The sequence below is a fragment of the Sus scrofa genome, chromosome 14 (genome assembly GCF_054392235.1).
Source record: "Sus scrofa isolate SSC_HxYL_T2T_F1_AM1 chromosome 14, Sscrofa_HxYL_maternal_Yorkshire_Landrace_v2.0, whole genome shotgun sequence".
NCBI lineage: Eukaryota > Metazoa > Chordata > Mammalia > Artiodactyla > Suidae > Sus > Sus scrofa.
The window spans coordinates 70,317,334-70,338,243 of NC_139396.1; the positions used below are offsets into that span (position 1 = coordinate 70,317,334).

The 20,910-nt window shown below is 48.3% G+C and overlaps 1 long non-coding RNA gene across 2 annotated transcripts; it reads left to right on the plus strand.

The window, feature by feature from the left end:
* Positions 1-8,307: 8,307 nt before the first annotated feature.
* On the plus strand, positions 8,308-20,119 carry LOC110256698 (uncharacterized). Of its 2 annotated transcripts, XR_014825983.1 has the most exons (4): positions 8,323-8,493; positions 10,450-10,591; positions 15,875-16,019; positions 17,548-20,119. It is a non-coding gene; the product is annotated as an uncharacterized LOC110256698 (long non-coding RNA). The 2 variants fall into 2 exon arrangements; XR_002338580.2 differs by lacking the exon at positions 10,450-10,591 and having other exon boundaries at positions 8,308-8,493.
* Positions 20,120-20,910: the final 791 nt, after the last annotated feature.

Consider the following 20,910-nt stretch of genomic DNA (forward strand, 5'->3'; position numbering starts at 1 on the left):
ATCAAGATCAGATGTTTGTTTACTTTCTTCTTTATGTTTCTCTGTGCCTTTTGATTGGTCAAAGAACATGGACTACTTTTATTGTCAGAAAACAAAATGGTAAACTGATTTAAGACCAACGACCCTCTAAAAATGGTGTGGTAGAAGGTCCAAAGAGCATTGTGAAAATAACATTACCCCCAGGGGGTCACGAGGCAAGACCTGCCACATGCAAGCCTGTGTCTCTGTATCTGCACCCAAATCCATGTCCACATCTCTTACGTGGGGCTGCCTGCGAGGGGGACTTATAGGTAATGGTGGTTTTCATCTGGTACATTTTGCTGATTTTTTTTTTTACAATGATTACGTATATATTGGGTAATTATGAAAAACAGAAGTTTTATTTCACTTAAGTAAGGATATTCATTCCAAGTCATTCCACTTTCAACGACTATTTATTGGGAGTTCCCACTGTGGCTCCGTGGGATAAGAAACTGACTAGTATCCATGAGGATGCAGGTTCAATCCCTGGGTTAAGGATCCAGCGTGTGAGCTGTGGTGTAGGTCACAGATGCAGCTCTGATCTGGTGTTGCTGTGGCTGCAGTGGAGGCTGGCAGCTGCCGCTCTGATTCGACCCCTAGCCTGGGAATTTCCATACATCGAGAATGTAACCCTAGAAAGACAACAAAATAAAATAAAATAAAGTAAAATAAAATAAAGTAAAACATAAAAATAAATAAAATAAAATAGCAACTATTTATTGCTTGCTTGCTACCCTCCATGACAGGCCAGAAGCAGGTTGGAGATTACATTGATGGGAAGATAAGGAACTGTCCCTCTTGGACAGATGGATTTTTACCTCCTGACCAAATCCGCACTCTCCCAGCTCCAGCTCCACACCCAAGCAGAAAGTTTCCTGAGCCTCTACAAACAGTTAAAAAGAGAAAGACAAAAGTTTAAGCAATTTCTGCAAAGAGCAACACGAAATTTCCTACAAAAAAAAACTGAGCGGCATGGAACAGAGTCCAGGATCAGCAGAGTTGGGGTGGAAAGCGGCGCTGTCTGAAGCAAACCAGAATAGACCTCAAGCGTTTTTACCTGTTCTTTGGACAGGAAGGACTATGTGGTAGAGCACGGTCTGTGTAGGTGGGATGACCTAAGGTGACAAACTTCTCTGCCACTTAGGTGACAATTTATCTTGGCAATTAATCTCTCTCCCCATGTTCTGATCTAGTCAATGCTGATGAGATTAGAGGCCACCTCACGTCTCCATGTTGAGGAATGCATGACAGAATGTACCTAAGTCCCTTAACAGAATGCCTGGTCCAGTGAATGGAAGAAAGAGGTTAGAAATTATTTTGAAAACTCATTCTTCACTACATCGAGTTTGTTCATTCCAATTATATTTATAGGAACTATAGGAGCTTGTATATATGTTTTTATTTATTTATTTATTTATTTATTTATTTATTTATTTATTTATTGCTTTTTAGGGCCAAACCCATGGCATATAGAAGTCCCCAAGGCTAGGGGTCTAATCAGAGCTACAGCTGCCAGCCTATATCACAGCCACAGCAACTCGGCAGCTGAGCCACGTCTGCGACCTACATCACAGCTCATGGCAATGCCGGATCCTTAACCCACTGAACGAGGCCAGGGATCCAATTTGCATCCTCACGGATACTAGTCATATTTGTTTCCACTGCACCACAATGGGAACTCCCTTGAACTCTCTTTTTAAACTCTCCACTTAAGGTCATTGCCAGCTATCAGTTCTGTAAGTGACACAGACGGCATACCTTAGCAGTTCACTCCTCACTTTCTCCACAGAAAAATTCAAGTACCCAATTCAGTGAGTGACCCAAAGCCCCAAATGGCAGGAACCCACCAGCCATTTTTCCAGCCTGCCTGCCTCCTGCCTCAGCTCCCCCTCCAGAATCATTGACAAAGGAAGAGGTGCAGCCTCCTTCCTGGGTCTGTAGACTCTGTGTCTCACCCCCAGCCTAGTGCCTGGCAACCTCAAGGTTCTCAGTAAACAAACTGAATGAGGGAGGAGGGAAGGAAGGAAGAAAGGGATGGGTGGTTAAGTGGATGAGTGGGTGGATTGGTGGATGCAGGGGTGGTGGGCAGTTGGGTGAGTAGACGGATGGGGATATAGGTGGGTGATTGATGAGTATGTAGGTGGATGAGTGGGTGAATGGTTAGAAGGATGGATGGATGGATGGTGGATGGGTCGATGAGTGGGTGGACTGGGTGGATTTGTGGGTTCACGAGGAGGTTAATAGTTGGATGGGTGGTTAGAAGGATGGATGGATGATTGATGGACGGGTAGATGGGTGGATTGGTGGGTTCATGGGTAGGTTAGTAGTTTGATGGGTGGATGGATGGATGGTTGGGTAGATCCTAATCATGAGAAACAGAACCTTGGTTCCCAACAGTTCTGAGGAAAGGGACTGAACCCAACACTCGTGTTCCAATCCAAGCTCTGATCCTGACTGTTTGATGTTTGGCCATTTCCTTAAAACCTCTAAGCCTTGTCCCTTCACAGGCAAAGAGGTGAGTTAGGGTTAGGGTTAAGGCAGGTGTTAGCCCCTACCCTATCCACCACACAAACTGCAGGAAGAACACTTAAAGGACACGGGCATGAAGATGCTTTAGAAACCTGAGAGGCTTCTCCGGTGCTCTTGGCGTTGGAAGCAACTTGCAGGGCACCCGGCTGATCACCTCCTGGATAACAGCTGTGGGAAGAGCCTGAGCTTGGGGCCCAGACAGACCTGGGTTCCAGTCCTGGCTCTACCACTTACCAAATGTGCGACCTTGAGCAGGTGACTGTCTCCATGGTCTCCCTGTCATGTGGAGGTGATGACAGTGGCACCTACCCCTCAGGGGCTTTGAGAAGATTCTGGGGGCTAATTCAGGAAAGCACTCAGCACAGCACCCAGCAAGGGTGGATGATGACTCTGAGGTCAACCATTTGGGGGTCACGAAGAAGAAGCCCCATTCCCCCCACTTCTCCACCTCAGGGTATCCTGGAAACCTGGAGGTGTTTCAGAACATCTCACTCAGGGCTTCCAGAAACTCTGATGTGTATCTGTGAAAATGTGCATTGTGGGGAGAGGTCCAGGGCTTTGTGCTGAAAAGAGCCCATGACTCACAGAAGGCTTACCATACTGATCTAATCTAAGACCTTTGTTAAGGAAACAGAGACTCAAGGCCCATCTAAGACCACTCGGGGGTCAGGGGACAGCAAAGCACACAGGCATTCAGTCCAGCATGAGACCCTCCCTGCCCAGGAGCCGGGGCCTGCCTTAGAACACAAACCCTGAGATAAGATTACTGTCACCTGGTAGCAGCATGCAGCAGTGGGGAATGGCGGGAGGACCACAGCAGCCACTGTTTGGACTGAGCAGTAGGATTGCGGGGGACTTTCAACTTTCTTTTTAAATTTGTCTGTCAAGGTTGTCATGAGAGGGCTTTAACAAGAAATTAAAGTCGAGGGAGAAAGAGGTAGTGGCTGGTGGCAAAACATCTCCCCCACACTCCCAAGGGACCTGTAGTTCATGAGCCTGTGCTAAAAACAATCAACCCAAGGAGAGGCCCAAAGAGGGGAAGAAAGTTAATCAAACACGAGTATGACTGGATGGGATAATCCAGGGAGGGAACTGCAGGGCCTGGGACAGATCTGTGTTCCATCTCAGAGCTATCTTAGCAGAGAGGTGCAGGGGCCTCCAGGGCCACCAAAGTCCAGGCTCAGCCAGAGGCAATGGGGTGTCGATGAGCTACAGGACACAGGCGTCAGCCCAGTGTCAGGGAGAATCACCTTGTTTGTTTTCTGAGTTCCTCTTAAAATAGAGTTAATTGGTCTTGGCCTTACGGTTTACAATAACAACTGCACCCTGTAAACAACGTGAAGAGTACAGAACAACAAATGGGGGAAAACATATTTCACCTGAAAGAGCCACCGCTCATATTTTGATGGATTTCCTTCTAGTTTAATCCTGTTTTAATTGTAAACTGTTAAAACAAACATAAATAAAGAAAATGCATCTGTAAAGTTTAAAAGTCATATCTATGGTGATGGTTGCAAAACACTGTGAATGTTCACTTTGAAATCGTGAACTCTACGTGATATGCATGTCCCGTTAATTAACCTCACAGGCTCAGAATGTGGTTCATTATTTCTTTAATTTTCCTTTAGTTTTATGTCCTCTGTGTGTGCCCTTAAACCAACTACTTTTCAGCTCTGCCTGTTTTTGACCTTCACATAGATGACATTTGTGAGTGTTTTCTTTCTCAACACTGGGTCTGATACCCACCCACGCTGTCTGCTGTCACTGCGGACGTGGAGGGCCACCACCCAGCTATGGCCCCAGCCAGGCCAACACTGGATGAATCTGCCCCCAGAGCAGGGCCACCAACACTGGAGGTGCAGAGAGGGTTTCTTCAGGGCCATCATTATCCAAGGCATTGTTTCTACTGGTTAAGCTTTCAAAAATGCTTCCCCTGATTATTAAAAGAAATAATAAGATGGGGGGAAAAGTACAAAGAAGGGAAGTTTCCAGCACAGCCTGAAGATCGTGCTGGTTGTATCTGGAGTCTGTCCTTCCAGACAGGCCTCATATTTCACAGAGATAACAGAGAGATGACAGACAGATGACAGAGAGATGATTGATAGATAGATAGATAGGAGATAGATATCTTCCTTTTGTCACTGAACAGCACACCATGCAGGTGTGGTGACCTGGGCATGCATCACACTTGTGAACCTGTGGCTCTCACGACACCCAGTGTGTCCTGCCAGGCATCACTGTTCCACACAGGACGCAGCTCACGCTCTGGCCTCCTTCCCAACCCCACACTGACTTGGGGTTGACCCTACCCCAGGGATCAGAGGTCATGCCTGTTCAAGGCTTTGAGAGCATGTTTTAGACTGACTTCCGGAAAGGCAGGGCACACTGCCCCCACCGCTGAGAGCCCCCTGGATCCTAGGGAAGGGAGGGCGGGGGCCTGGACAAAGGGGGCCTAAAGGACATTCTCACCTATCCCACTGGACCCCTGCTGTGCTCTGAGGGAGGGAGCAGAGAGGGGGTCTGAGGCCTTTTCCCAGCTCCTCTGAGTCCCTCCTCCGAGCACCTGGCCGGAAGCCCCTCCTCAGGGAGTCCTCAGACCCCTCCCCTCCAGCCAGGTTGGCCTGTGTGGAGTCCCCAGTAAGAATAGAATGCTCAGGGCTTCGAGCTGAGCCCTGGCTACTTGGGGGGGTGCTGGGGATTGGGGGTGCTGGGCGGGGAGCTGGGGTGTCACTAGATGCCAGTAGGCTGTGGGCTCGGGTCTGGGGGGTCTGCACATGTGCAGCTGTGGGCTTGGGTCTGGGGGGTCTGAACATGTGCAGCTGTGGGAAGGCCCTATTGGTGGTCCCCTCAGACACATATGGCCCCTCAATTTCTGAGGCCAGAGACCCCAGTCTGGCCTTCCCAGAGCAGCTGCCCCTGGTGGGGGAGATGTAGGGGGGCCTTCAGCCCAGGACCCCCAACGGCAGGGCCTGAGGCCCCCATCCCCTTGTCCTGGGCCCAGAGCCTCAGCTATCAGGCCTATCAGAGATCCTGGCTGCCCAGCTCAGGTTCCCCAGGAGCCAGAGGGAGGCCAGGGGTTACTAGGAAATCCGGAAAGGGTCTTTGAGGCTGGGCCCCACCCTCTCAGCTTTCACAGGAGAAACAGAGGCCCACAGGGGGCAAAGGACTTGCCAGACTCACAATGAGCCCAGCAGCTGGACTCAAGGCCCAGTGTTCTCCCCACAACAGCACTCACGTGCCCTTGATCGTGAGGGGCCCCCTCTCAGCCAGGCATCAGACCTGTGACCTGCATCTAAGACTCAGCATCAGCCATTCTGAGCTGAAGAGCCCTCAGGGTCTGCAGTCAAGGCCACAGGGCCAGACCTCCAACGGCCAGACATCCCAGCCAGATTCCTTTCTGGTCAATGGGCCCCAGTCTGGCTTGGCTCCTGCAGGCCCAGTGCCGCCTTCTTCCCCTGGGCCTGTGGAGTCCAGCCTTTCAGTTTCCCACCCACATCCTCAGCCACAATCCAGGCTCAGAGGCAATGTCCGTGGGCAGCCCCTGTGTGACCCCTCTGTGGGTGATCCTCAGTCCTACCCTTAGCAGACAGCGCATGAGGGGCCCTCTTGAACCTGAGGGATACTCCATGTCGGAGGGGAGAAGCTGGCCTTCCCCACCCCCACTTCCAGGCCTTGGGGAGCAGAGAAAGACCCCAGACCTGGGTCCCTTCTAACAGGCCAGGCCCCAGCCCAGCTCTCCACCAGCCCCAGGGGCCTCGGGTCCACGCCTGGGGACTGGAGGGTGGGCCTGTCAGGCGCTGACCCAGAGGCAGGACAGCCAAGTTCAGGATCCCAGCCAGGTGGTCCCCGTGCACCATGCAGGGGTGTCACCCACACAGGGGTGTTGCCACCCTCACCTGACTGTCCTCATGGGCCACATGGAGGTATCCTGGGTTCATTACTGGTCAACATACCCGTGTCCCTGCAGTGCCCCCTCTGGCGCACGCGTGCACGCGCACACACACACACTCATACAGAGGCTCCAGCCAACAGTGCCCTCTAGTAGCCACTGCTGTCACTTCTCTAAAAGGTCGCAATCATACTTGTGAAGACCCAAGATTGTTCAGAAATCCCAGATGGATAAGTCTGGAAAGATCTTTTTCTCCTTTCACGGGCTGGGGAAATGTGACCTGGCCAAGGTCACACAGCAAGTGGTGGAACCCTGGCCCCTGATTCCAGCTCATTCCAGTTCCCAAGGCCCTGCCAGAGCCCAGAGGCTGGGCCCTCTGGGGCAGAGGAGCTGGGGTCCTCCCCCCTACACAGAGCACACAGCCCCGCAAGAGAGAAGAGACACCTTGGGGAGAGGAATCTCCAGACCAGAGATCCCAGTATGGGTCTCCTCTATGCTGACGGGATGGGATGTCAAGAGGGGAGGGGGCTGGGCTTTAGGGAAACACACAAAAATCGCTGAGAACACTGACAGGTGCGACACACCCACCCCTAATGCTAACCTGTGGCCCATTACTCAGATCTTCTCCTAAGAGAAGGAAAACTGGTCATACCAGGTCCACTTGTCCCCTGTGGCCATTGTCCCTCCTTCCCCAGAAGAAACAAGCACTTTCCACTCCACAAGTAGCTCCTGATCAGCTTGGAAGCCCGGTGCTGCTCTGGGCCCTGGGGACACGGCAGGGGCATCAGAGACCAAATCCTGGAACAAAGTTCCAGTGGGTGAGGCAGGCCGGACAAGCAACACGTTATACCATAATATGAGGCAAAATATAATGTGAGTTCTTTATGAAAGGAAGGGGTTGCAGGTGCCACTGTTGGCTTAGGTGGATGGTCACCCCTGAATGGAGGAAGGGGTTCCCAGGGCATGTGCCTGGGGAGAAGGGCTCCTGGCAGGAGGGACAGCAAGTGCAAGGGCCCTGTGATCAAATGTGCCTGGCAAGTTGCAGGAACAGCTAGAAGGCCAGCAAGGTTGGAACCAAGGAAGGGGTCAGGGGAGGGGCAGGCCCTCAGGGCCTTGCCCAGCAGCCTGAGCATCTGGAGATTTGTCCAAAGTTTCAAATGTACCTGGGCAACCTCATGCCCATATACCATTCCTAACTTCTGCACTTAACATCTCTAGGACTGGGACCCAGCCAGTCAAGCGGGGGGACCCAGAGAGCTCCGGTGTGAACACCGAGGTGCTGGTGGGTCTGCGTGTGTGGACATAGGGCAGTCCCGGTCCTTCCTTCACTAACACGGCCCGGGAAGCCCTGTGCCTCCCCGGTGCGCGGGTCGGCGCTTCCGGAGGGTACAGGCCCACCTGGAGCCCGGGCACAGTGCATGCAAGTCGGGTTCACGGCAACCTGCAGCTGGCTCTGCAGGGCAGTGGGACTCACAGCCAGGGGTACAGGGCAGACCGGTCCTGCCTCTGCGCCCCTCCCTGGCCTGTGGCCCCTGGACGTGATCCCCAACAGTTAGCATGCCCCGCCGGTGCTGAGAACCTGGACGAGGTCCGCAGGTGTCACTGGGCGGTCACTGAGCCCGCCCCAGGCCCCCTCTGCCCCTTCCTGGGGTGACCGTGGACTCCTGGATGACCCTGGACCCTAGACTTCCCAGGGTGTCTCGCGGAGGTTCCTCAGCCAGGATCTCTGCGTCTCCTCCTTCCATAGAGGGGACGGCGCCCCCTTGTGGCCAAGGAGGGGACGGTGGGTCCCGGAGCTGGGGCGGAGAACACAGGGAGCCCCTCCCAGACCCCGCTCTGGGCAGAACCTGGGAAGGGATGTGGCCATCGGGGGATCCCTCCAGGCCATCTCCTCAGATGGGGGCTGGTCGACTAGCTTCTGAGTCCTCCAAGGAACCGGGTCCTTCTAGTCATGACTCTGCCCAGATGAAGAAGGAGAGCACTTCTCTCCATCAGGAGGATCTGAGCTTCTCTTAATTAGAATCAGCTCCTTGGCTTCTACCCCTTAAAAAAAGGTACAGAAACTTTGCACCTTGAACCAGTTATCAGGGGAATTTATCAATCAATGTGGGAGAAATTGGCATCTTTACCACACTGAATCTTTCAATCCATGAATATCCTCTCTCTCTTCCATGCATAGGTTTTAATAATTCTCAATGGAGTTTAATGTAAGTTTTCCTCATAGACAATTGCCTTTGGACATCTCTTTAGACTCATCTCTAGTAAACTGATATTCTTAATGCAATTATAAAATGTATCCTGCTTAATGTTATTTTCTATTCATTTGCTGTTATATAGAGATACAATGAGTTTCCACATTTGAAACTGGATCTGGTAAATTGGCTACCCTTTTTTTATAGATTCTATTAATTTTTATACATTCTGTGGGACTTGCTACATACTTAATCATGTCACCTGTGAAGAATGACAATTTGGTTGCTACCCTCCCAATTCTTATATGTCTCATTTCTTTCCCTCTGCTGGTACTCTGGCAGCAGCAGGGAAGATAATGGGCCTCCTTATCTTGTCACAAAAGGATGTTTTTAAAGATTTCATTATAAAACATAACGCTTTCTGGTTTTCTTTAAAGATTCTCTCACCAGCTTAAGAAAATTTTCTTATACTCTGTATGATAAATGGGTTTTTGACAATCATTTGTTGCATTTTACCTAGTGTTTTCTCTGCATCTTTATATGCTTTTTCTCCTTTAATCCTGAAAATTGTTTCGATTTTTCTAACATTGAACCAATCTTACATTCCTGGAATGGATGGACCAGACTAGTCCACATGTTTATTCTGCCCAATGGCTAGATTTTGTGTTCAATATTTTGTTCAGAATGTTTGCATCTATATTCTTGAGTGAGACAGAGCTGCCCTTGTTAGGTTTCACAACCGAGGTTGTGTTAGCTTCATAAAATGAGACGTTTATTCTCTAAAAGAATTGTTTCCTTCTCTGGATGAATTTGTGTAAGGTTAGAATTGCTTACCAGTGAAGATCTCGGGGCCAGTTTTCTTTAGGGGAAGATTTTCAACAATTAAGCTCAATGCCTTTAGAAGAACTGAGAGTTTCTATTATTTCTTGAGTTAAATATATGTATTTAATTAGACTTTCTAGGAATAGTCTCATTTCATCTCAAATAATTGACATATGCTATTAAAGCAGATTCTCATGAACCATTGTAGGTATTCCAGGTCTAGAAAAATGTTCCCCTTTGCATCCCTAATGTGTTTAATTTTCACCTTCTTTCTTTTGTTCTTGAGAAATTCACCAAATCATTTTCAATTTCAGTCATATCCTAAAGCAACCAACTCTCTACCTTCTTGTTTTATCATCCCTGCTGGATTTTTGTTATCTACTTCTTCAGTATTTGTTCTTCCCTTTCTTCTATTCCTCATTCCATTTTTCCCTTGTTTTCTAACTTTCTGAGATATATGCTTAGTTCCTTCATTTGAAGCCTTTTTATTTTCTTTTTTTTTTTTGGTCTTTTTGTCTTTGTTGTTGTTGTTGTTGCTATTTCTTGGGCCGCTCCTGCGGCATATGGAGGTTCCCAGGCTAGGAGTCGAATCGGAGCTGTAGCCACCGGCCTACGCCAGAGCCACAGCAATGCGGGATCCGAGCCGCGTCTGCAACCTACACCACAGCTCATGGCAACGCCGGATCGTTAACCCACTGAGCAAGGGCAGGGACCGAACCCGCAACCTCATGGTTCCTAGTCGGATTCGTTAACCACTGTGCCACAACAGGAACTCCGCCTTTTTATTTTCTATAAAAATTTCTATGTACATTTTAAGGTTATAGGTTTCCTTCTATGTACCCCATTGGCTGTATCCTCAGGGTTCTGTGGAGTGATTTCATTATTGTTCAAGTTCAGTATGTCTTCTGATTTTCCAATTTGAATACCTCTCTAAATCAGTAGGTGAATATTTCTTTTTCTTTTTCTTTTCTTTTCTTCTTTTTTTTTTTCTTTCAGCCAGGTCCATGGCATGCAGAAATTCCCAGGCCAGGAATCAAACTCTCACCATGGCAGTGACAATGTCAGATCCTTTACCCACTAGGCCACCAGGGAACTCTGGGAGCATATGTTTTTATTTCCCGACATCTGAGGATGCCTAGTATGTCTTCATTATTGATTTCTAGTTTGCCACTGATTTCTAGTATTTTGCTCATAGAGTGTATGCTCAATGGTTTTGGTCATTTGAAATGTATTTAGTCCTGCTTTATGACCCAGTATGTGGTCAGTTTTGTCAATGTTCCTTTTCTGCTTGAAGAGAACCTACATGCTGTAACTCTGGGTGCATGTTCTGTATATAAGTCTATAGGCTGAGCCGGGGGAGCCTTCTAATCTGCCGTTATCTTCTTCGAGTTATTCTAGGTACTATTTCTTAGCCATAAACCTTTAAATTCTGATATCAATATAATGACCCCAGCCCTCTTAGGGTCGGCACTTCATGTTATCTTTTTCCATCCATTTAATCCCTCCCCCTTTTTGGCCACACCCGTGGGATATGGGAGTTCCTGGGCCAAGGATCAGATCTGAGCCGCAGCTGCCACCTATGCCACAGCAGCAGCAACGATGGATCTTTAACCCACTGCACCACACTGGGGATTGAACCCAAGCCTCAGCAGCAACCCAAGCTACTGCAGAGACAACACCAGATCCTTAACCTGCTGTGCCATAGCGGGAATTTCCATCCATTTACTTTCAAGCCAGCTGAATAACCTAGCCCACCATGCCTGGACATGGGTGCTCTGCTTCAAATGATTTTGTTCAGTCAGTATCCATCTCTGAAATGTGTGCCAAGCATTTATATGCATGCAAGAGTCATGTTGGCACTTCTATCATTTCCAACAGTTCAGTAGCCTTTGTATCATGACATTTCTTGGCCTTTTCTCTACAATATTTGAGGCTGAGCAGACTGGCCGTGCCCCTGTCCATGCTTCCAGAGCCTGTGTGCAGACTTCTGCTCTAGACAGAGACAGCTAACCATCCTGCAGTGCCCAGAAAACCCAACTCAAAGACCCTCAAGTAAGGAAGGATTTATTGGCTCACGTAATCTGGAATCCAGGCATGGGGTATTCAGGGCCACCTGAACCAGAGGCCCTGGCCCTGTTCTCTAAGCTTCTTCCTGCCCTGCCCTCGTTCTGGAAGTGACCCTGAAGGACAGCAATGAAGGGCAGCTCCCCCAGGGACAGATGACTGAGAGGTCCATTTCAAGTCCAACTTGGCCTAGATTGAGAGGCAGCAAGAAATATGGACCTACAGTGAGTCACAGGATTTACCAGTGGTTTGGCTGGGTTGTCAGTGTTACAGGCTAAACATTTGGGTCCCTCCAAAATTAACATGTTGCCACTCTAACCACCAAAATCATGGTATTTGGGGGTGGGGCCCTTGGAGGTAATTAGGTTTAGAAAAGATGAAGAGGGGGCCCTTGTGATGGGACTAGTGCCTTTATAAGAAGGGAAAGGGAGGGGGTGCCCCCCCTTTCCCCATGCAGGTCCTAGGAAAGGCCATGGAGGAGCACACTGAGAAGGCAGGAGTCTGCAAGCCAGAGGGTCCACAGCAGGAACCCAGTCTGCCGGCACCCTGATCGCAGGCTTCCCAGCTTCAGAATTGTGAGAAACAAAGGTCTGTTGTTTAAGCCACCCTGTCCACAGTGCCTCAGAAGGATCAAGGGCCATTATCGGGAAATTAATGACAAGGACCATGGGAAGAGGCTTAGGGACAGGGTCCTTGGAATGGATTGCATGTGATGTTCCCATCCTGTATCCCCACAGGGCTTGAATGCTCCCAGGAGAAGCAGGCTCAAAAATCCGCTGGACAGAACATCACACCCCACAATGTCAGCCCACCTCATCCCCAACCACCTGGCTGGTGGCAAGTGGCAGGCTGAGAGGCTGCATATGAGCTCATCAAGAGGGTCCCCACCCCACAGAGGCTGACCCAGCTGCCACTGCCACCTAGTGGCTGATCGGCCAAGAGCAGGAGCCCCAGGGGCAGCTCCATTCCCTGGGGCGGCCAGGGAACCACCTGGTGGTAGGACAATTCCATTGCACCTCATCCATCAGGGAAAAGGTTTGCCTTCCCTGGCAGTAATGCATCTTCCCATAACATGGTCCCTGGCCTCTTGGAATGGCTTGGCCACCGTCATGGCCTCACCCACAAAGCCTTGTGTCTCAGCAAGGAACTTATTCCACAGCAAAGGACGTGCAGCCTGGAATGAACTGGTCTGACTACATACCCCATTGCCCAGAAGTAGGTGGTCTATTGCAAAGTGGAGTGGCTTACCCAAGACTCAGTTGTGCCCAAGTTGAGAGATAGCATCCTAAAATATGGGCTTATGTCTCACTGGCTGAGGTTTATTCTTTGAATCAAAGACAATTATATGGTGTGGTCCCCCCAGAGATAGAATACATGAGTCTGGGAATCAAGGGATAGAAGTAAGAAGAGATTTTGTCACCATTAATCCCAATAACTCGCCCAAAGAATATTTGCTTTCTGTCCTGGCAGCTCTGCTGCTTTGGCAATAACTTCCTAGAATATAATGTCTCCACCAGGGGACTCCACAACGGTTCCATTGATTTGAAGCCAATGGGCAGAGGAGGGGCTGCCTTACTGGTCGGACTGGTCAGCCCTGATTACTAAGGAGAAATCAGGCAACTTCAACAAAACTAAGGCAGGGGGGACTTTGTCTAGAACCCAAAGCACTAAGCATCTTAGTACTTTTTAGTTCTCAGAGCCTCCAAGAACAAAGATTTAGCCCCTCAGCACCACCAGGTAAAGAACAGGTAAATCCAGCTGAGGACAAGAGAAATATTGAATGGATAGAGGAAGAAAGAAATTATAGATATGAACTATGGCCTCATGACTAGAGTCTCCAGATTTAGCAAATAAAAATACAGATGATTAGATCTGAACATCAGGTAAACAACGAACAACAGTTTAAGTGCGACCTAGGCAATATTTGGGACATACTTATACTAAAATTTTTTCGCTATTTGAGCATCCTGTATTTTATCTGGCAACTTTATTCATCCCTAGCGAAAAAGGAACTGTGGTAACTTAGTGTATTTTTACTTTGCTCATTATTGTGTATATACCTACTTGTATTTATCAATCATATTTACTCTGTTCTCAGTATTACTTTATATAGCAGTTGGTGGTGATGGTTAGCAACATATTCAGTGGAACTGTGACTGAATTTGAGGAGAAATTAACAGAGTTGGCTGTGGCTACAATAACCCTTCGGGACATGTGTCCCCTCATTTTGGGGAGATGGTTAGATCTCTGGGTAAATGTTAGGGCATCTGAGCCAGAAACCAAGATTTTGCCAGCTGGTGCAATGTCAGATTTTACCAGCAGAGGGTGCCAGAGGAATGCGGCAAAACCCGAGTGCCAGAAAGCACCTCCCTGTTTTCCAGCTTTTCTTCCTTTTTATTGGGCCCAGGAGTCCGTAATAGCGCTGAGGATGGCCCAGGCTCTTCTCAGCAGCCCTGACTGACTAGTTCAGCAATGCGCTCAGGCCCCATCTGGCCACCGGGCAGCCTCTTCTGTGGTAGCTCCAGCCTCAGCCAGTGCAAAAGGCTACCCTACACTGGCGCCACTTCTACAATCAGCACTGGCCACACCCTCCACGCCATCCGGCACGGAGCCAGGTGATCTGCCGGCCAGATTGCAGTTCGTGCTGCCTGAGTCCAGGTGATTACACTGGCTGCATCTTTTCTTTCTGGACCATTCATTCATTTTTTTTTAAGCTTTTATTTTTATTTATTTATTTTTGCTTTTTAGGGCCTCACCCGTGGCATATGGATGTTCCCAGGCCAGGGGGTGGAATCAGAGCTACAGCCGTGAGCCTACACCACAGGTCACAGCAGTGCCAGATCTCTGACCCACTGAGTGAGGCCAAGGAATCAAACCTGCAACTTCATGATTCCTAGTCGGATTTGTTAACCACTGAGCCACGACGGGAACTCCCCCAATTTTTTTCAACTACTACTAAGGCAGCCGTTAGCAAACAATGCCATTAATAATACCCAGAAGAGAGGATGTCGGGTCTAAAGGAAAGCACTTTTTTTTCTGCGCCCTCTTGTGGCTACCGTGCTAAATCACACCAGGTCCTGTCTTTCTAAGTCTTTTCAACACTGGAGAGCCTCGGGCTTTTCCTTTTCCGCCCAGATGCTCCTACTACAGTCCTTCCTCACCGCTGTCAGTACTGCCAGACAAACTCCACGTCTATGCCAGGCGCCAGGAAGGGTAGAGTCTCCTTCTTTGTCCTGAGCAGGGGAGAGGGGCTTTCTGGGCACCTAGCGCAGTGCTTCGTGCACAGTGTTCCTTCCCAGCTCTGCCGCTATTTCAATAAACTCTGGAGCCTCAGTTTCCCAGTCGGTGTCCCTGAATGGTCCCCAAGCCCAGTGGTGTGTGACTAAAAGATGAACAGCCAACGCGGAGTTGGAGCGTCAGGGGGAGACCCTTATGTGTAGCGTAGCGTTTGCCAGTTTCCGTGACCTACTCCACCGCGCCGCTTCCAGGCTGATGAGGTACATCGCTGAACACAGAGCTGGGAGGAGACGCGTTCCATCCACAGTTCCTGGGAGCGGGGCCACCCGCCCAGCACCAGCTCACGCCTGGCAGCCGCCCTCTTCCTAGTCCTGCTGGCTGGAGAGGCAGGAGCCCTGCCCTGGGCTTCTGTACAAGTAGATGGTGGCCCCTAGTGGCAAAGCCAAGCCAATCCCAGACCAGGTGCGGAAGGGCCTAGAACTCAAGAAAAGGAGCAGGAATCCCTCCCCACCAACCCACCAGGCAGTTTCTCTCCTCTTACTCAGCGCTGAGGGCCTGTCATCTCTAGGAAAGACTCCACACCTGGGGTACGCAAGGGGGACCCCTGAGAGTCTTCCTCTGTGTTGGGGCTGGAATGGGGTGTCTGGCTTTCAAGCCTGGGTGGGGGACAAGGGGAAGAAGTGACCCCATGGGCAGTAAATTCCCACATCCAGTGGGCAGGTCACTGTTGCAGACCGTCAGCACACCCCCTGATGCAGAATTACCAGAGGAGCACACCCACCCCAAGCAGCCCCCACAGCTTCCCTAGAACAAGTCCCTAGGCTGGCACTCCCAAAGCATTTGCTCCTGAGGACTCTTTCTTGGGGCCCTGGACCCCAGAGCTTCTATCTGGCCCAAGACGCCTCTCTAATTTTCTGGGTCATCCCCAGATCTCAGCGCCCTGTGCCCCTGCCCCCATGGTAAGCTAGGATTGGGGGAAGGAGGGTAGTCCCTGTGATGGTGAAACTGTGGATAATGCTGAGTCAAACCCACTCCACCTGCCTTCATTAATCAAGCTCATTTTAAGACCTGCCTGTCCTTCAAGCTGCACGTAGCCTAATCAATACAAACATTTGCCCAGGTTATTTTCCAGAATCTTGGAATCAGCTGGGTCTGGTTTGAGCGGCGCCTAAGACTGACTCTCCGTCTGGGCATGTGCCGGCATCTACCCTGTGAAAACTCCACCTCCAGGTCGGTGCTGTGGACCTGCAGAAGCCAGCAGGCAGGTTGGTTACACCAGCACAGAACCACAGGGCCTGCACCTTTTCCCTGTCACCTTTCCCTGTGTTCCCCATGCCCCAGACCGCCCTGTTGCTTTATTACTCATCCAAAATATCCCTGCCCCTTGCTTTCCAGGAGGCATATTCAAGAGTTCTCCTGTCCCCTCGCTTTGCTACCTTCAGATAACCCTCTCCTTGCTGCAAGAACTGCCTCCGCTGCATCCCACTGGGGAGCTGCCCCTGAACACCTGCCCAGCCCCCCACGCCTTCAGCAGTGGTGGCCCAGCTCTGGTCACTCCCAGTGGCACGTGTCTTTGCCTCTGGTTGGCTGTACATCCCTGCAAATATTCGCCCTCTTGACCCAGAAATCCAATCCAGGCTCAAGGGGCTGCATACCAAAAGTGTCCACCAGGCGGCGCGAGAGCTGGAGGAGGGCCGGTGCCTCTAGGTTCTCCTTGTGCTGTGATGGGGCAGAGAGGGATGCAAGCCCAAGAGGACGGTCTTAGGACCCAGCCAAGTTACCAGTGCTCTTTACCCCCAAAGGCTCAGAAAACTAAAATTCAGGGCAACAAGTGTTTTAGTCCATGAATTAGCGTATGAGCAGAAAAAAAAATTATTTTAGAGAAGGTAGAAGAGGAGTTCCTGTCATGGTGCAGCGGAAACGAATCCAACTAGGAACCATGAGGTTTCGGGTTCGATCCCTGGACTCACTCAGTGGGTTAAGGATCTGGCGTTGCCATGAGTTGTGGTGTAGGTCGCAGAGGTGGCTCGGATCTAGCATTGCTGTGGCTGTGGCGTAGGCTGGCAGCTACAGCTCTGATTAGACCACTAGCCTGGGAATCTCCACATGCCGCGCGGATGTGGCCCTAAAAAGACAAAAGACCAAAAAAAAAAAAAAAGGTAGAAGATTTTTAGGACCTTCCAGTGGGTGTCCACTTTCGAGTTTCAGAAACCAGTTGGGGAGGGGAAGCGTTCCACCTCTGGCTTGGCAACGAAGCGTCCACAGACCCACTTGTCAGCAAAAGTGGAGGAAATTACTTTTTAATTTATATTTAAATATACCTAGTCATGTATTTATATATATAGTATATTTGATAAGCATGTTCTTATAAAAATACATGAATATATTTGTTTAAATTGTATACTCAATAATGTTATATATTCATATTTATCATTTATTTATGTTTATGAATGTGTATTTATAGTAATATATATGTATAAATTTTAACAAACATCTTTATATATAAATATTTAAAGTTCCTGATAACTGACCTAAGGGCTTACAAAAATGAAATATTTATTCAAGAAAATCTACTTCTTAGCAAGAGCAGTGAGAATGTGTGTAGCACTTTAACCATGACCTGTTTTCTTCCTCTTTCTGAGTCCAGGTAGGGTCACCTCCCCACCCAGCTCCAAGTCAGGGTGTCAGCTTCCTCACATTATCCCCGGGGAAACTGGATGCCTGTTTACACGCATGCAGACTGATTGCTCTGGCCCCTCCGCTAACGAGCTCCTCATCTGCTTCCTTGTGAAGGATGATCATGGTCACCTGGCCACACAGCAGCACACAGAAAATGCCGCTCAACTATCCCGAGAGTGAGGTTGCGACATTTCAACACTGGAGAGCGCCAGAGACCGCGAAATCCAATCCAGGCTCGAAGGGCTGCAGCACCAAATGTGTCCACCAGGCGGCGCGAGAGCTGGAGGAGGGCCGGCACCTCTAGGTTCTCCCTGTGCTGTGATGGGGCAGAGAGGGATGCAAGCCCAAGAGGACGGTCTTAGGACCCAGCCAGGTTACCAGTGCTCTTTACCCCAAACGGTTGGGGAAACTAAAGCTTTAGTCTATGAGCTAATATGTGACCAGAAAAAAAATTTTTTTTTGTTTTTTTTTGTCTTTTTGCTATTTCTTGGGCTGATCCCGCGGCATATGGAGGTTCCCAGGCTAGGGGTCCAATAAGAGCTGTAGCCACCGGCCTACTCCAGAGCCGCAGCAACGCGGGATCCGAGCCGCGTCTGCAACCTACACCACAGCTCACAGCTGTGGATCCTTAACCCACTGAGCAAGGGCAGGGACCGAACCCGCAACCTCATGGTTCACTAGTCGGATTCGTGAACCACTGCGCCACGACGGGAACTCCAAAAAAAATTTTTTTAACAAGAAAGTAGGTTTGACCCACTAGGAGCATCTATTCTCGTCTTCCTGCAGTGAGTTCCTCAAACCACATGCAAAAATTGATTCAAAATAGGTCTAAGGAGTTCCCCTAGTGGCTCAGCAGAAGTGAATCCTACTAGGACATGAGGTTGAGGGTTCGATCCCTGCCTCGCTCAGTGGGTTAATGATCTGGCGTTGCCGTGAGCTGTGGTGTAGGCTTACAGATACAGCTCTGATTAGACCCCTAGCCTGGGAATCTCCACATGTTGTGGGTGCAGCAGTCAAAAGACAAAAGAAAAATAGATCAAAGATCTAGATGTAAGATCTAACTCTACAACACTCTTTTTTTTTTTTTTTTTTTTTTTTTGTCTTTTTGCCATTTCTTGGGCCGCTCCCACGGCGTATGGAGGTTCCCAGACTAGGGGTTGAATCGGAGCTGTAGCCACAGCAATGCAGGATTCGAGCCATGTCTGCTACCTACACCACAGCTCACAGCAACGCCGGATCCTCAACCCACTGAGCAAGGCCAGGGGTCAAACTCACAACCTCATGGTTCCTAGTCGGATTCTCTAACCACTGAGCCACGATGGGAACTCCTCTACAACACTCTTAAAAGAAAACATACAAATAATCTTCATCATCTTGGATTAAGCAATGATATTTTAGGACACCAAAAGTACAAATAACAGAAGAAAAAATACATAATCTGAACTTCATCAAAACCAAAACCTAATAAGCCGGTGAAGAAGATGAAATGAAATCACACACACACAGGCACACACATCAATTAATGCAAAAAAACAGGAAGAGAATATGGGACAAGCAGAAAACAAATAGCATGATGGTATATTTAAACACCACCACATCAATACTCACATTAAATGTAAGTGGTCTAGATATGCCAATTAAAGGTAGAGATTATCTGATTAAATGAAACGCAAGACTCAACTATACACTTGCTACAAGAAATCAACTTTTTTATGGCCACACCTACAGCATATGAAAGTTCCCAGGCCAGGGATCCAACCCACACCTCCTCAGCAGCGACCTAAGCTTCTGCAGTCAGATCCTTAACCCGCTGCACCATAGCAGTAACTTTCAAGAAATCTACTTTTTATTTTATTTTATTTTATTTTATTTTATTTTTAAATTAAATTAAAAATTTTTTAGTGCCGCACCTGTGGCGTATGGAGGTTCCCAGGCTAGGGGTCCAATCGGAGCTACAACTGCCAGCCACAGCCACAGCAAAGCAGGATTTGAGCGACATCTCTGACCTACACCACAGCTCACGGCAACACCAGATCTTTAACCCACTGAGCAAGGCCAGGGATCGAACCTTCGACCTCATGGATACTTGTCGGGTTCATTAACCACTGAGTCACAATAGTAACTCCCCAGGAAATCTACTTTAAATAAAGAGGTACTAACAGGTTAAAAATAAAAGGATAGAAAAAGACATACCACACTAACACTAAATGAAAGCTGAACTGGCTATATTAACATAAAAATTGGAGTTCCCGTCGTGGTGCAGCGGAAACAAATCCAACCAGGAACCATGGGGCTGTGGGTTCAATCCCTGGCCTTGCTCAGCGGGTTAAGGATCCGGTGTTGCCATGAGCTGTGGTGTAGGTCACAAATGCGGCTCGGATCTGGTGTTGCTGTGGCTGTGGTGTAGCCCGGCAGCTACAGCTCCAATTGAACCCTTAGCCTGGGAACCTCCATATGCCAAGGGTGCAGCCCTAAAAGGACAAAAGACAAAAAAAAAAAAACCATAAAAATTGATTTCAGAGCCAAAAATATTGCCAGATACAAAAGGGATCATTTCATAACAACAAAGGAATCAGTTCATCTAAAAGAAATAATATTTATGATACATGGTATGGCAGAGCTATCTGCTAGTGTATAAAAATATTAAAGATAATAAAGAGTGAATAAATTGAGACATTTTCAACAACTATGCAGTGAATCTAATTTCAAAAATGTTTTTTCCAAGTGGTTAAAAAAATTACAAAATTAGTTCCCTGAAAGTAGAAATAAATGTCCAAAACAAATTACGGTGATTTTTAACAGAATTTGAGTTTTGCAGCTTCAGCCCCCTTTAAAACAGCTTGGCTTCTTGAACTAAAAAGAAAAACAGTTTAGATGGAAAGATGACAAGAGGAATTATTTCAGTTACAGAAATTTGTTAGAAAATTATGAGGAAAATGCTATAAAAAGATATTTACAAAAAGTGAAAGAATTTTCACTTAAGCCTCAAAACAATTGCCGATAGAATTCAAGGTCTTTGCAATAATACCAAAAATGAATGGATTTGAAATTTGAAAATTTGCTCTTTACTTGAAATTTGAGACCTGCCCTGTTGCCAACTTGTGACCTAAAAGAGCAAACTGTGGCATAGATCTTTTAAATGTTTTACCTATATCAAAGAAGAATTTCAGCTAAATATGAAATAAAAAGTTTTTATCATGATGGATGCCATTCCATTCATATTAGGTCAAAACTCCAGACGTAATGGAATTATAAGGGAGAAGAGATGGATGTTTCTTTTATTGATTTATTCAACTCTGATACATATTTTTAAATTTTGTACTTAGTTTTTATTTTTTTTATTGCCACACCCATGGCGTATGGAAGTGTCCAGGTTAGGTGTCTAATCAGAGCTGCAGCTGCTGGCCTACGCCACAGCCACAGCAATACAGGATTTGGGCTGCATCTGTGACCTACACCACAGCTTGTGGCAATGCC